General features: G+C 48.4%; 1 long non-coding RNA gene across 4 annotated transcripts; it reads left to right on the top strand.

The window, feature by feature from the left end:
* Positions 1-4,187: 4,187 nt before the first annotated feature.
* Positions 4,188-12,533, top strand: LOC125552349 (uncharacterized). 4 transcript variants are annotated; one of them, XR_015601397.1, is made up of 4 exons: positions 4,188-4,489; positions 4,963-4,980; positions 9,965-10,501; positions 10,589-12,533. It is a non-coding gene; the product is annotated as an uncharacterized LOC125552349 (long non-coding RNA). The 4 variants fall into 4 exon arrangements; XR_015601395.1 differs by having other exon boundaries at positions 9,965-10,930; positions 12,192-12,533; XR_015601396.1 differs by having other exon boundaries at positions 9,965-12,322; positions 12,398-12,533.
* Positions 12,534-12,904: the final 371 nt, after the last annotated feature.

The raw sequence follows: 12,904 nt of genomic DNA, 5'->3' as shown, positions 1-12,904 counted from the left end.
TCTTTTTTGGAGTTTGGGAACCTAGTGCATGTGATCTTATTTCCTGAAACTTATCAAATAGTATCATTTTTTCGTGGTTTACCTCTGCGAAAAATAGTTTATTTAGCTTTTCTCTAATAAGTCCTTAGATTTACACTGTACTAAAAGACTTCCAATAACTAGATAATACCCCGCGCGTTGCAGCGGAAATTTGTAGTATTGATAGGAGAAGGATTTATGGAGAGAGAAATAATAACTATTGAAATAAATATAAATATATGTCTTTTTAACCTTGGATGGAATGATGTGAAAAGTCTGGAAAGGTTTTATATTATAGAGCATCTCCATATTTGGTTGATTAGAATGCACCTTCTCAGATAATATAACTTAGTTGTCTATTATCCAAAGGTGGAAAAATAGAATGGTTCCTGAGTAACAACATATATGCTCCATTTACATCTTATTTAATAGGGTGCCACGCAACAGAGTACAATTAGACAGAAGGATACAAAAGGGGTCATACTTGATTCTCTCAGTGAGGATAGACCTTTTAGGCTTGGATGTCTGTCAATACCAGAACAACCAGAAAACTAATGTTCTTACATTTTTCAAGTGAAGCAATAGGTTTGAAGAGATCATATCTAAGTGCTTAGCCTTAGAGAAAATTGTTCGATTGTAGTTACACATGCGTGCTTGAAAACTGAACATTGGTTACTATTCTAGCATCTATCTCCAAACCAGAAACATCTCAACGCCCTTATTTTGCTTATTTATCATCACACTTGTACATCTTGTCCCTCGGAGGGAGGTGTAGTCAGGTAGAGCATTCAGTTGAACAAACACCAAAACCATTAGAAACCTGTAAATTATAATGTATCACAAATTTGATAGAATAAAACACACACCTTCAAAAAACAGGAAATACATTATTTGAGTATGGGCTATACTATTACATATCTGAAGTGAATATCTAGTAAGAGAAAAGACACATTAAGGACATGACTGGGATTCCCTAAAAAAAGGACATGACTGGGAGTATGAAACCATGTGACATTCGAAATTCGTATTTATTTAGCATGGGTGAATCGCATAAATGAAAAAAAGATACAGCAATGCAGTAGCAATAATAATCTCTCTAGCAAATTTTATGAAAAAAATACCAATTTCTTATGCAGAAGTGTGAGTGATAGGGACATGTACCTGGAGTAAACATTTCGGTGGTTGTGCCACCTTGATTAGATGCAAATAGTTAATTTAAAACTCAATTTCCCACATGACAAATATTATATGCATATCATTATTTAATAAAATTACAAATATCTATTTTCATCCTTCTGGTTTAGTTTATGGAGAATTTTCTTGAAACCCACGACACTTAAACACTGATTGATTGGCATGTAAACTCAAATTCTATAAGAATTATTCACAGTAGTATAAACAAAAGCACAAAGGCGGTAGGAGCATCGTGATAACTGGAAAGTGGAAATAGACCATTCCATAAGATAGAGGATGGAAGCATACCAAGCTAGATATAGTGGATATTATGTAAAATAGAATTTTGTCGCATTGAACTGTAGTAAAAAATCATGTAGGAATATATTATGCTTTTTTATGAACAATCATGTTCTAGAAATTGTGAATTACATGCTAAACTTATTCTTGAGAAAATCTAGATCTCGAGGCTAACCTTGATGCACATTGAACTTCTTTCCACGAAATAGGTTCATCATCAAGCAACTATATTGAATGAAACAAATTAAGCAACCCTAGAAATTCTTGCATGGAACTAATTAAACTCCATAAGGTCAATAATTATATTACTATAGAAAATTGTCAATACTCCATAAGAGTAGCCATTGAGAAATGCTAAATGCATTTTGTACTTGTTATGTCCTAGAGGAGTAATCTTGTATGATCAATTTGAAAGGAGAAAGAAAACACTAACTGTAATTATAGAGCTCCTTGCCTCCTTTTGGATGCAATACACGTGATTTGTTAATGGAACCTCCGAAATTCCTAGCAGCTAACAAACAAAACCTTAGTTTTGAACCTGGCAGTAGAAGAACGACAATGTCAGTCACACGACGGTGTCACTCGGGTATTGGACTGATCTCAAGCCATTCACACTGGAATAATATGACCGGACAACAAAATACCTGAAAATTAATTGCACTATGCCATATGCTCTTATTCTATAGAACTATCAAAGGAAAGTAATAAAAATAAAAATAAATCACACTGAACTAACATGTGTGTGTGTGTGTGAGAGAGAGAGAGAGAATTGTAGTTGCACGTGTTAAATGGTAAATTTCATGTATTTATTCCTTCAGAAAAATAAAGAAAACGAACAAAGAGAAATTGCTCACCATCTATCGTTTCCGATCAAAACCAACCGGATCAGAGAGATCATCATGATCCATCGGATGTTGACACATTCTTGCGGATCGTGCTTCAGTTAGAGAGGAATCGTAGGTGAGAGAAACTTGCGGAACTTGCGGCCATAGAGAAGGTGCCTGGAGACGGAGCAGGGATGTTCTTCTGAAAAAGGCTTCCTACAACACCCAAATCAGAGCATCCAAACAAAGCTATAAATCAAAATAATTGCTCAGATCTGAGGACATATAAGAGGAAGGAGATCCACGCACCTTTGGTGCAGGTGATGTTGGAGGAGGAAGCCGATGGTGGCGCATGTTACACATCGGGAGCTTTGTTGGACATCGGGGCGCGGGGCTCGATTCATCTGCAGCAAGAATCAATTTAAGGGCGGTGATTACGTGGACTGAATCGGCAGCAGCGTGCGGCTCTGCCGGCGACGACCAACGAAGGCTTGTCCAGCAGCGGTACGACGCCATCAGCACCCCCGGCACTTCTGAAGGTGAGGATCTTCCTGTAGTTGTGCAACGGCTGATGCGGAGATGAAGATGGTGATTTGTTTCCTGAGTGGAGCCGTAGAGGAGAAGATAAAGGGAAAATAATGCTGGTTGTGGGAGAGGATGAGATTTGCATGGAGGTGGGATAGGATGGATGTGGGCTGTTCTGTTCCAGTGGGGTTCTGTTACGAAGAGGAAACAGCAAGTCGCTTCTGTGACCAAGGCTGGTTGCGTACTAATACAAATTAAATCCCACTTGTGTAACTAAATGCAAAACATATCATTAGCTAGAAAAAAATAGAGTTGCTGATGTGGTAAGGCTGCTGACGTGGATAGGCTGCATGTCAAGATAAATTAAATAGTGGAGGTGAACTTCTTAAGTATATAGGATACCAAACATTCCATAAAACAAGGAAATTTCAACCAGGTCCTCAGGGAATCAAATCACACAAACTCAATCTTCACCACCCCCCGCAAAAAAAAAACACTCAATCTTCACCACGATTCTCTTTCTTTCGACCGTTCCTTTTGTAACTCCAGCTCGCCTACAGCGCTGTGGTAAATGGGCCGGCCAAGAAATTTCGCTGCTTCGTTCAGTTTCTTTCGACCTGGTTTTTATTTTGATTTTCCTTTTTACTTTTATACCTTTTTTCTCTTCCGAGGTGAGCAAATATAAATTTATATTTAACATGTTTATGCAGTGTTAAAACCAATCACCAAAATCTTTAAAAAAATGTTTACAGCCTTCCAAAAATTATATATTAAAAATGTGACGTGTTTCAAAAAATGTTCACGGAATTTCAAAAAAAATATGTCAGGCATTTTAAAAAAATGATTATACAAACAAAAAAGATGTTCTCCTAGTTAAATTTTTTTTCTATCATTCAGATGTTTCAACCTGTATTTGACAGGTGTTAATATGAATGCACAAAGAATATTCAATAGCATGTAATTGAAAACAAGTAAATCATGTATCTAGAAAATGATAAACGTATATACAAAATATGTTTTTGATGTATACAGAAAATGTATAATGTGTATAAAAATATGCATAAAATAGTAATGGTTAAGATTTATAAATTTTGATACATTAAAACTGAACACTAAGCGAGCCCTCTCAGGCCATCAACATTTTTGGCCGTTAGATTTCGCGTTTAATTAGTTTCTGGCCGTCAGATCTATGTCTAAGCAGTAGTTTACCGCGAAGTGGGCTGACTGTCCTAACAGGCCGCTATTCTGGAAACTTTTTTGAAGGCCTGTGATTGATTGGGCTTTGTACGGTCTGCAAGCCCATTTAGGTACAGGCCGCTAAGCCACTCGCTCGAGGGGCTCGATGCAGAGAAGAAAGATGTCCCCTCTCCCCGACCTCTCATCTCTCTCCCACGATGTGTGCACCGCCCCAGGTCCGTTGCTCATCTGGTTAATCCCGACGGGCATATTTTCTTTCTGCTCTACCTCAGCAGACCTCCTCCCCTGAGCGCTCCCCTCCCTCAGGAGACCTCCTCCCCGACCTCTCGTTTTCTCTACCGACGGCCGAACTGGTGGTGTACCGCCGCCGTCGCGGCGCTGAAGCCGGCGAGATCCTGCGTTCCCATCGTGACCCGGATTCCCTATGCCACCAGTCCGCCGGACACCTCAAGGTACCCCTACCCCCCACCCCCGCCCGCGGTGTCCGCCGATCTCCCCTTTCCGTGGCGCAAATTTGTGCGTTTGTTCTGTGTAGGCGGCTGGTTTGGGCTACTGTTCTCGGGGGCGATCGGGCGCATCCCGAGGACGCAGCTACGCATATGTGGGTGTTAAGCCCAGGTCTTGATCGGTTCTGGTGAGAAAAAATTGTATCCAGCAGATCGGGATATGATTTGGGGATGAGGACTGTTTGGGGAACATTAGTTGCCGAATCTTATTCCATAGTTTGTGGTGTTAGATTTGCAGCCGGAGAAGAAATAAAGGACATGACCTTGTGCGAGGAAAACCCTTTTCTGCAGGCTTGATAAATAATTTATATCCTGAATGTGGGACTTCCTGTTTTAAACAGTAATTTATATTTGACTACTTGCTGGTACAATGTAGTATGTTTGTAGTAATACATGCTGTTGTTGATTTCGACTCGCAGATTCGTATGTGGAAGGAGGTGTGTCGTGGTATTTCTCACGGGGGGCTTGCGAGTCGACAGATGCTACAAGGGCTTAGTGTGTGGGTAAGACTGTTGCTGATAGGACCGGGAGCGCGTATGCGAGTAGCACGCGGTGATTTACCCAGCTTCGGAGCTCTCCGGAGAGATAATACTCCTACTGCTGCATGTCTGAGTGTATCTGATATATCTAGTACAAAGTGCTCTTGGAGCTGTATCTGAGATCAGTACCATGGGTATCTGACTTTGCATATGCCTCATATGTGTGTATGAGTTAGCTAGCTAGTGGGCATGAGAGAGCTCCACCGTGAATGAGCATGGATGCATGCGTGTGTCTCCCTCTGGTTGATGGATGGATGGGTGGTATATATATATGGGCATGGCTAGCTTGTTTCCTAAGCTAGGTGAGTGGCGTGGGGGGCAAGTGGGCATGGGGCACCATGCCCATGAGAGGTGTGGTGCATGTCATGCTTGTCCCCTGGGCACTTTATAGAATAGTGCCAAGGGGACAGGTACACTGTAGATGATGGCGTCGCGGTACAGCTGTCTCGTCTGCGGTATGGCCGTCCCGTCGGGGTCTTGTCGGTGTCGGGTCGGGCTGCAGTCGGCAGCCGGCTGGTTGGCACAGTCGGCAGCCGGCTGGTAGGCGCAGTCGGCAACCGGATGGGGAGCCGGCGGAAGCGGCCGGGCAGTCGGACTGAGGGGCTTTGCCAGCCCCGATGTCTTGAAATGTCGTCTTGCCGTCTTTGGGGTATCCGTGTCCAATTACTCCGACAGTAGCCCCCAAGCCTCCGGGCAACTTGGCAAAGTTGGGCGGAGGTTTTTTGGCAAATGTTCATGAAAATGATCATTAAAAAAGGACAAGGTTAGTCCACGCAAATATATCATATGCTTTCTTTTAGTAGTGCAAGTTTTATGCGAAGGGTGCCGACTCGGTTTCGTCCGAGCCCCCTTCAATCTTTTTCGTGTTCCCTCCACTCTTTGGCTTGTTCTCTTGCTTGCCGGACAGCCGCTCTGCGGTCTGTGGCTGAGAGTGGGCCGCAAAGTGGAGTGTACAGTACTCAGAGTCTAGGAGCAGATTCAACCGAGTAGATACTCATAAAAGAAACGACCGGGTCGCCCAAACCGTTTTTCTTCCCGAACGTTTTTCTCGTGGGTGGCCTCCAGCGTTCACCCTTGCTAGTCGGACAGCCGCTCTGCGGTCTGTGACTAAGAGTGGGCCTTTGGTACCGCACACGGTACTAAGCCGTCTGCGGGAACTAACGTCTCAAGCCAAGCGGCCAGCCCCCGGGCCAACTCTGGCTGGCGCCGGGGCGAACAGTGATGCTACTGTAATAAAATGCGGAGACAGCCCCCGAGCATCGCTCGTAGTTATCCATGCTTGTGTGGTGCAAAAAATATGCGGGTGAGGAGCTCACATTTTTCGTGTAGTCGCGGTCGTCGAAGACAGCTGGCGCGACTCGGCGCACGCGGAGCGCGTCGGCGCACCCGCTGGGTGTAGCCTTCGAGCCCCCGGGTGCTCGAAGGGGGGTTCCGGCCTGTCAGGCTCGACCGGCCAGGCGGCGAGGCGTCTTGCAACGCCCTTTATTCTTCTTTTTCTCTTCTGCCGGCTGTTCGGAGCCGGACAAAATTCTTCTCTTGTCTGCAATCTTCCGTGGGGGCGCGCCAGCGCACCCACTGGGTGTAGCCCCGACATTCGGGCCGACTGCTGAGCAGTCGGGCCGGATCTTCCGGCGACTACTTTGTCTTCTCTCTCGCGGGGGCGCGTCAGCGCACCCACTGGGTGTAGCCCCCGAGATTCGGGCCAACTGCTGAGCAGTCGGGCCGGATCTTCCGGCAACTATCTTGTCTTCTTTCTCGCGGGGGCGCGTCAGCGCACCCGCTGGGTGTAGCCCCCGAGATCTGGGCCGACTGCTGAGTAGTCGGGCCAGATCTCCCGGCAACTACTTTGTCTTCATCTTCGCGGGAGGCGTCAGCGCACCCGCTGGGTGTAGCCCCCGAGATTCAGGCGCTCGAGGAGGTCCCGGCCGGTCGGGCTTGACCGGCAGGGGGCGAGCGGGATGCAGCCGAGCCGGCGCTCTTTCCAGCCAGATGTTGAAGCTGGCAGGCAGGCCGGGTCATGTCTAGCCGTCCGAGTGGCGAAGCAGGCGGACGGATAGACGAACGTTTTTTTTTGCCAGTCGGCTCTTGACTTATCTTTTTCTACACAACCGGATGGGCACCCGGCCCCTTTTTCTCAATTTTCTTATCTGAAGGCGGCTGGACGGCGCGCTTGGCGCAGCCATCAGGCGGGGAGGGGAAACGGCCAGCATGCGCGTGCTCGTGGGAGCCGGCTGTGGAGGGAGCTGGCCGGCACGGCACGGCCTGGCGACGGGCCGCGCACGGGAGCAGGGAGCCCGCGCGGGGGCGAGGCGACCGGGCCGACTGCGGAAGCAATCTGGCGGACGACTGCAGGGCAGGCGGACGGCGCGGGAAGGCGGACCCGACTGGGGAGCCGGCCTGCGGGCGCGAGCGAACGCCAGGGCGCGCGGCAGGCGGCGTGGTGGCCCGCGCGCAGCGGACGTGCGGCGGGGTGCTGACCACCCGGCCGCGGGCGTGGGAGGTGACTCGGCAAGGCGGAGCTAGCCGGGCGAGGCAGAGCCGGTGCGAGACGCGACGACGGCGACGCGGCGTGCGACCGGTCCGGCCGTGGGGCAAGACGGACGCGTCGACCCGGTGGCCGGGTGCGGAAGTGGAGCAGCCGGCGGGCGCGGGAGCCAGCCTGGGGAGTCGGAGCGGACGGGGACGGACCCGGCGAGATGACCGGGTGGGCGAGGCGGCGCGAGGGCGGCAAGCCGGCCAGCCGGGTTGCGGGCGGACCTGGCAAGGACGAAGCCGGGAGGCCGGGTCGCGGGGGAGCCGGCAGGCGCGCGGTTGGCGGTGGCGATGCGGACGGGAGACATCGGGCGCGGTCCGATGGGCACGACCCGGCGGGCGCGAGGACGCGGGGCCGTGGTCGGGTCGCTTGGACGGCGGAGGGAGGAGTGGCGCGGAAGCCAGCGGGAGGAGGCCGGTCGCGGGGCGGAGCCGGCGGTGCGAGGCGGAGCTGGTCGTGGGAGGCGCTCGGGGGAGGCCGGAACCACGGGCGGCGTGGGAGGAGGCCGGACCCGGCGAGCGAGCCAGCCAGCCGTCTCGCGGGAGGCCGGGTGGGCGAGGCGGGGGCCCGGCGGCGCCGAGTTGGTAAGTGGGCGGAGCCGGAGCCGGCCTAGGCAAAGCCGGCGGGCGCGGCGGGAGGTGGCGCAGAAGTCTGGGCCGGCACCGCAGGCGGGAACGGCGAAGAGGAACCGGCGCGGAGCCGGACGCGGCCGGGCCCGGGGAGGCGGAGCCGAGGCCGGGCGCCAGCGTGCTGGTGGAGCTGGCCAGCGCAGCGGGTGGAGCAGGGGGGCCGCGCTGATCCGGCGCGCACGGAGGAGCCGACCATGGAGGCGTGAAGGCCGGCCGGAGCGGCCAGCCGGCACAGTCGCGTGAGGCTCTCAGTCTCAGAGCCGCTGGTCCAGCAGGTCAATGACGACGGCCAGAGGCCGGATGCGTAGGTAGCTGGAGAGCGGCTAGGAGGAGTAGCGCAGCGTGGGTGCTAGAGATAAACCACGTCATTGCCTGGGAAGTATCCTGGTAGTATCTGGCTTGCATCCGGCCAACGAATGGGTAGTGTATGGATGGTTTGACCATTGACTGACTTGCATCTAGCTAGCTTGTCTAGGTAGCATATGGAGGGGCGAGCGCTTGTTTTGGCAGGAGCAAGGCGCAACGCGGAGGGAAGCAGACGCGAGCGGCGCGTGGGTGGCCACGGCCGACCGAAACGAGGCCCCGCGCGCGGCACGCGCGCGGACGGACGGTCGGCGTTGCGGTGGTGGTGCAGAAGGCAAGGCTGATGGCGAGGGCACGCCGCCCCTCACGGCCGTTCCGGGGGCATGTCGATGTCGAGCCCCCGACCGCTATCGGAGAGGCGGCGCGACGCCGCGATGATGAAGACGAAGAGGCCGACGGCGAGGATGCGCCACCCCTCGCGGCCGCTCCGGGGGCGGGTCAATGTCGAGCCCCCGAGCGCTACCGGAGAGACGGCGCGACGCCGCGGCGGAGGCGGCGAAGAAAAAAGGGTCCCGCCCGGACAGTGAAACCAGCAGCAGCGTGGTAGCATAGTAGTAGTACCGCCCCACGATGGGCGCCAACTGTTGTGGTATTTCTCACGGGGGGCTTGCGAGTCGACAGATGCCACAAGGGCTTAGTGTGTGGGTAAGACTGCTGCTGATAGGACCGGGAGCGGGTATGCGAGTAGCACGCGGTGATTTACCCAGCTTCGGAGCTCTCCGGAGAGATAATACTCCTACTGCTGCATGTCTGAGTGTATCTGATATATCTAGTACAAAGTGCTCCTGGAGCTGTATCTGAGATCAGTACCATGGGTATCTGACTTTGCATATGCCTCATATGTGTGTATGAGTTAGCTAGCTAGTGGGCATGAGAGAGCTGCACTGTGAATGAGCATGGATGCATGCGTGTGTCTCCCTCTGGTGGATGGATGGATGGGTGGTATATATATATGGGCATGGCTAGCTTGTTTCCTAAACTAGGTGAGTGGCGTGGGGGGTAAGTGGGCATGGGGCACCATGCCCATGAGAGGTGTGGTGCATGTCATGCTTGTCCCCTGGGCACTTTATAGAATAGTGCCAAGGGGACAGGTACACTGTAGATGATGGCGTCGCGGTATAGCTGTCTCGTCTGCGGTATGGCCGTCCCGTCGGGGTCTTGTCGGTGTTGGGTCGGGCTGCAGTCGGCAGCCGGCTGGTTGGCGCAGTCGGCAGCCGGCTGGTAGGCGCAGTCGGCAACCGGCTGGGGAGCCGGCGGAAGCGGCCGGGCAGTCGGACTGAGGGGCTTTGCCAGCCCTGATGTCTTGAAATGTCGTCTTGCCGTCTTCGGGGTATCCGTGTCCAATTACTTCAACAAGGTGCATGGGAGAAAAAATGCCAGAGCTGCGTAGTGGAGTGTGATAATATATTCAAGTCAAGGAAAGTTGTGTTGACCAACACGATTATCCATCACGTCCAGCGGGAACGCTGCAAGAATCATGGCCCCCATGTGTGCTATTGTCCAACACAGCCGCTGCCCTTTCACACTACCTCCACGCCGGTTGTGTTTTCCCTACAGGTACAGCTCGCTTCTCTCCTGCAATATGACTAGGCTGGAGCTTGGTGTCATGGCTTCAGAGGCGTCAACATTGACTGCAGATACATTCTGAAAATGTAAAAATGTTGAATTGTGTGAGATTCTTAGTATATGCAATTCTGTAAATTGTATTTGTATGTATGTGAAGGTCTTTTCAAAATGGAGCAGAAAGAAAAGAACAGAGCTTTTGGTTTAGCTTAGTAGAGAAAGACTGAAACACATTTCATTTATATCACAGGAATGGATGCATTAGTGTCTGCAATTTATTCCGAGGAGAAATCACATCCAGAGAAAAAACAAGAATGAGTTGTCTAACCCGGTTAGCTATCTACCTATGTATTTTTCTTTTTATTCTATGTATTCATTACTCATTTCAGTCACTCTTCATCTCTTGAAATTATTATAGAAACAAATATCTTTTTCGGCTGTTGTGTGCAAATCATATTTGAAGTTTCCATGCACAACGAGGATGATTATGTGCCTCTTTTAAGTCGTCCACGGTGAGATTCATTCTTGTCTTGGCTCTAACTTGGGCAAAAACTGGAATATCCTCTTTGGGAATGATGTTAGTTAGAAACTCAATATTAATTTTGTACTTTAAGAAAGAGTCAAGTTTGTTATGTAGCATTATATTTGGCTCAGATAGTTCTTGGATGCCTTCTACGGGTCGATGGGACGTTTTGCTCACCTTGCAAAAGTAAAGCAATGAAGAAATTTGTAAGGTGGGAACACTCAAAATCTCACAGAGGTAAGTGTGCCATGCTCTCCCTCTTGCGATATCGAAACTGGTTGCTCATGTGATTTTAGAAAATTATAATTCAAGCATAGATGAAGCTTTGGCATAAACGATGCCACTTATAAGCTGCAAAGCAGGAGGGCTTAATTGCTTAACTAACAAGGTTTATTTATACATCTTAAGGTGGATTCAACTTACAAACCTCACAGAATGATTCCCTGCTGCTAGATTAATTCATCAGATATTTCCCTAACTGATCGTCGGTGAATTTATGTTAATCTATCATTACAAAATGCTTTCTTCTTTTTTTCCAGTCTGCATGCTTTGTTAACTTATGACTTCTCCAAGATGGCAAGAGCCTCTGACTTTTCTAATTGCTCTCATGGTTGCTTTCCCTTTTGACGAATCGTATGTGTGATGTGTCTTATCATTCTCAATCTTCTTATATCACATTTTTTGTGACTCGGCTGTTGCATCCTGGAAAGTTTGTGTAAACTAAGCTAACCATTGATATATATATATATATATATATATATATATATATATATATATATATATATATATATATTGTGTACATAGCTGAGGTGATTCTACGTGTTGGCTGTGGGGTCATCTGACCCACAGCCTTTTGCATAAAACAGCCTAAAACACTGTATACTTACTATTCATTGTGAAGATTTTTTTTCGAAAAATTAGCTATGACCCCACAGATACTTGAGGCTGGCTTCACCGATGATACATAGTTACTTTAAGCCTCCCTGCAAAAAACAAACAACAGTTACTTTAAGCCATATGCAAGCCATTCTTACATGGAATGTTCTGGTTTTATCACTTTGTATTGTCCATCGATGAATTGAACCATGCAAATGTCTTCAGATTGTTTCATGGGTGAGCCCAAGTTCATGACTAACATGTTGTCCCACTAGCACATAATGAGCCCACTCATAAGAAAATATTATGCCTTTGTGAGAAATACCGAGAGCACATTTACAAGTGAACTACTTGTTGCTCTTCGCTTTACTGGTCATGTAATTGTCAAATGAAACAACTCTCTTTGGTCTGACTCTCTTATGCCTAGAAACTATTTCAGCCATGTGTAGGATTACCAGTAAGGGTAGGGGCATAATAGTTCTTTTTATTTCAATAGAAGTCATATGAGCTACGATCATCTATGTTTGTTTTTGAAAGATCTAATATAATAGTGATTAGTAAATATGCATGTCTTTTCAGATGAGATTGCTTGATGCTATATAATTTTACTCTCTTAATGTAGACTGGATGCATACTTTCATCAGTTGAACCAATTACTCATGGAAGGAACAAAAGATCCAAGCTAGGAAGGCATTTTTCAAACGCACAAGCATAAGTCATGGAATAATTGCTATTGGTGGTTACAAAATTCATGTATGTCGATGTGATGTCTATGAAAGATGTTAAATCTGCTTGATGTATATGTCTAATCTTTATGTTGGCGAACAGGTGGATGTTGACTACATTAACATTTCCTTGTGTTGCCTTATTAGTGTATGCCAAAAAATGCAAATCATGTGGAAATGCAAGAACATGAGCTTCTGTTCTTTGCTTTCCTTTTGGTTGCACAAGCTTGATGTTATTATCTCTCACATAACTCTACTTTGTTTTCGTGTTTGTGGCTCTGTACTATATAGGCCACTTATGTGAACATATCTCTTTTTGCATCATGTTCATGTCAACATGTGCCGCGTGAGAACTCATGCCATTTTTTTGTCATGTTGGAGCACTAAAGGTAACATTATCTATTGTTATATTGTCAAAATAGACGGGCGCGGCAACGCGCGCCATCAACGATCTAGTGTGTATGAAAACATTCCATAATGTGTATGAAAAATCTAAATATAGATGTATACGGGTAAGATTTATTTGAAAATGTTCATGTCAACATGTGCCGCGTGAGAACTCATGCCATTTTTTTGTCATGTTGGAGCACTAAAAGTAACATTATCTATT

Source organism: Triticum urartu, chromosome 4A (genome assembly GCF_056163025.1).
Source record: "Triticum urartu cultivar PI428250 chromosome 4A, HENAU_Tu73, whole genome shotgun sequence".
NCBI lineage: Eukaryota > Viridiplantae > Streptophyta > Magnoliopsida > Poales > Poaceae > Triticum > Triticum urartu.
Note: the sequence above shows the minus strand (reverse complement) of the source record. Positions and strands in the feature narration are given on the sequence as shown.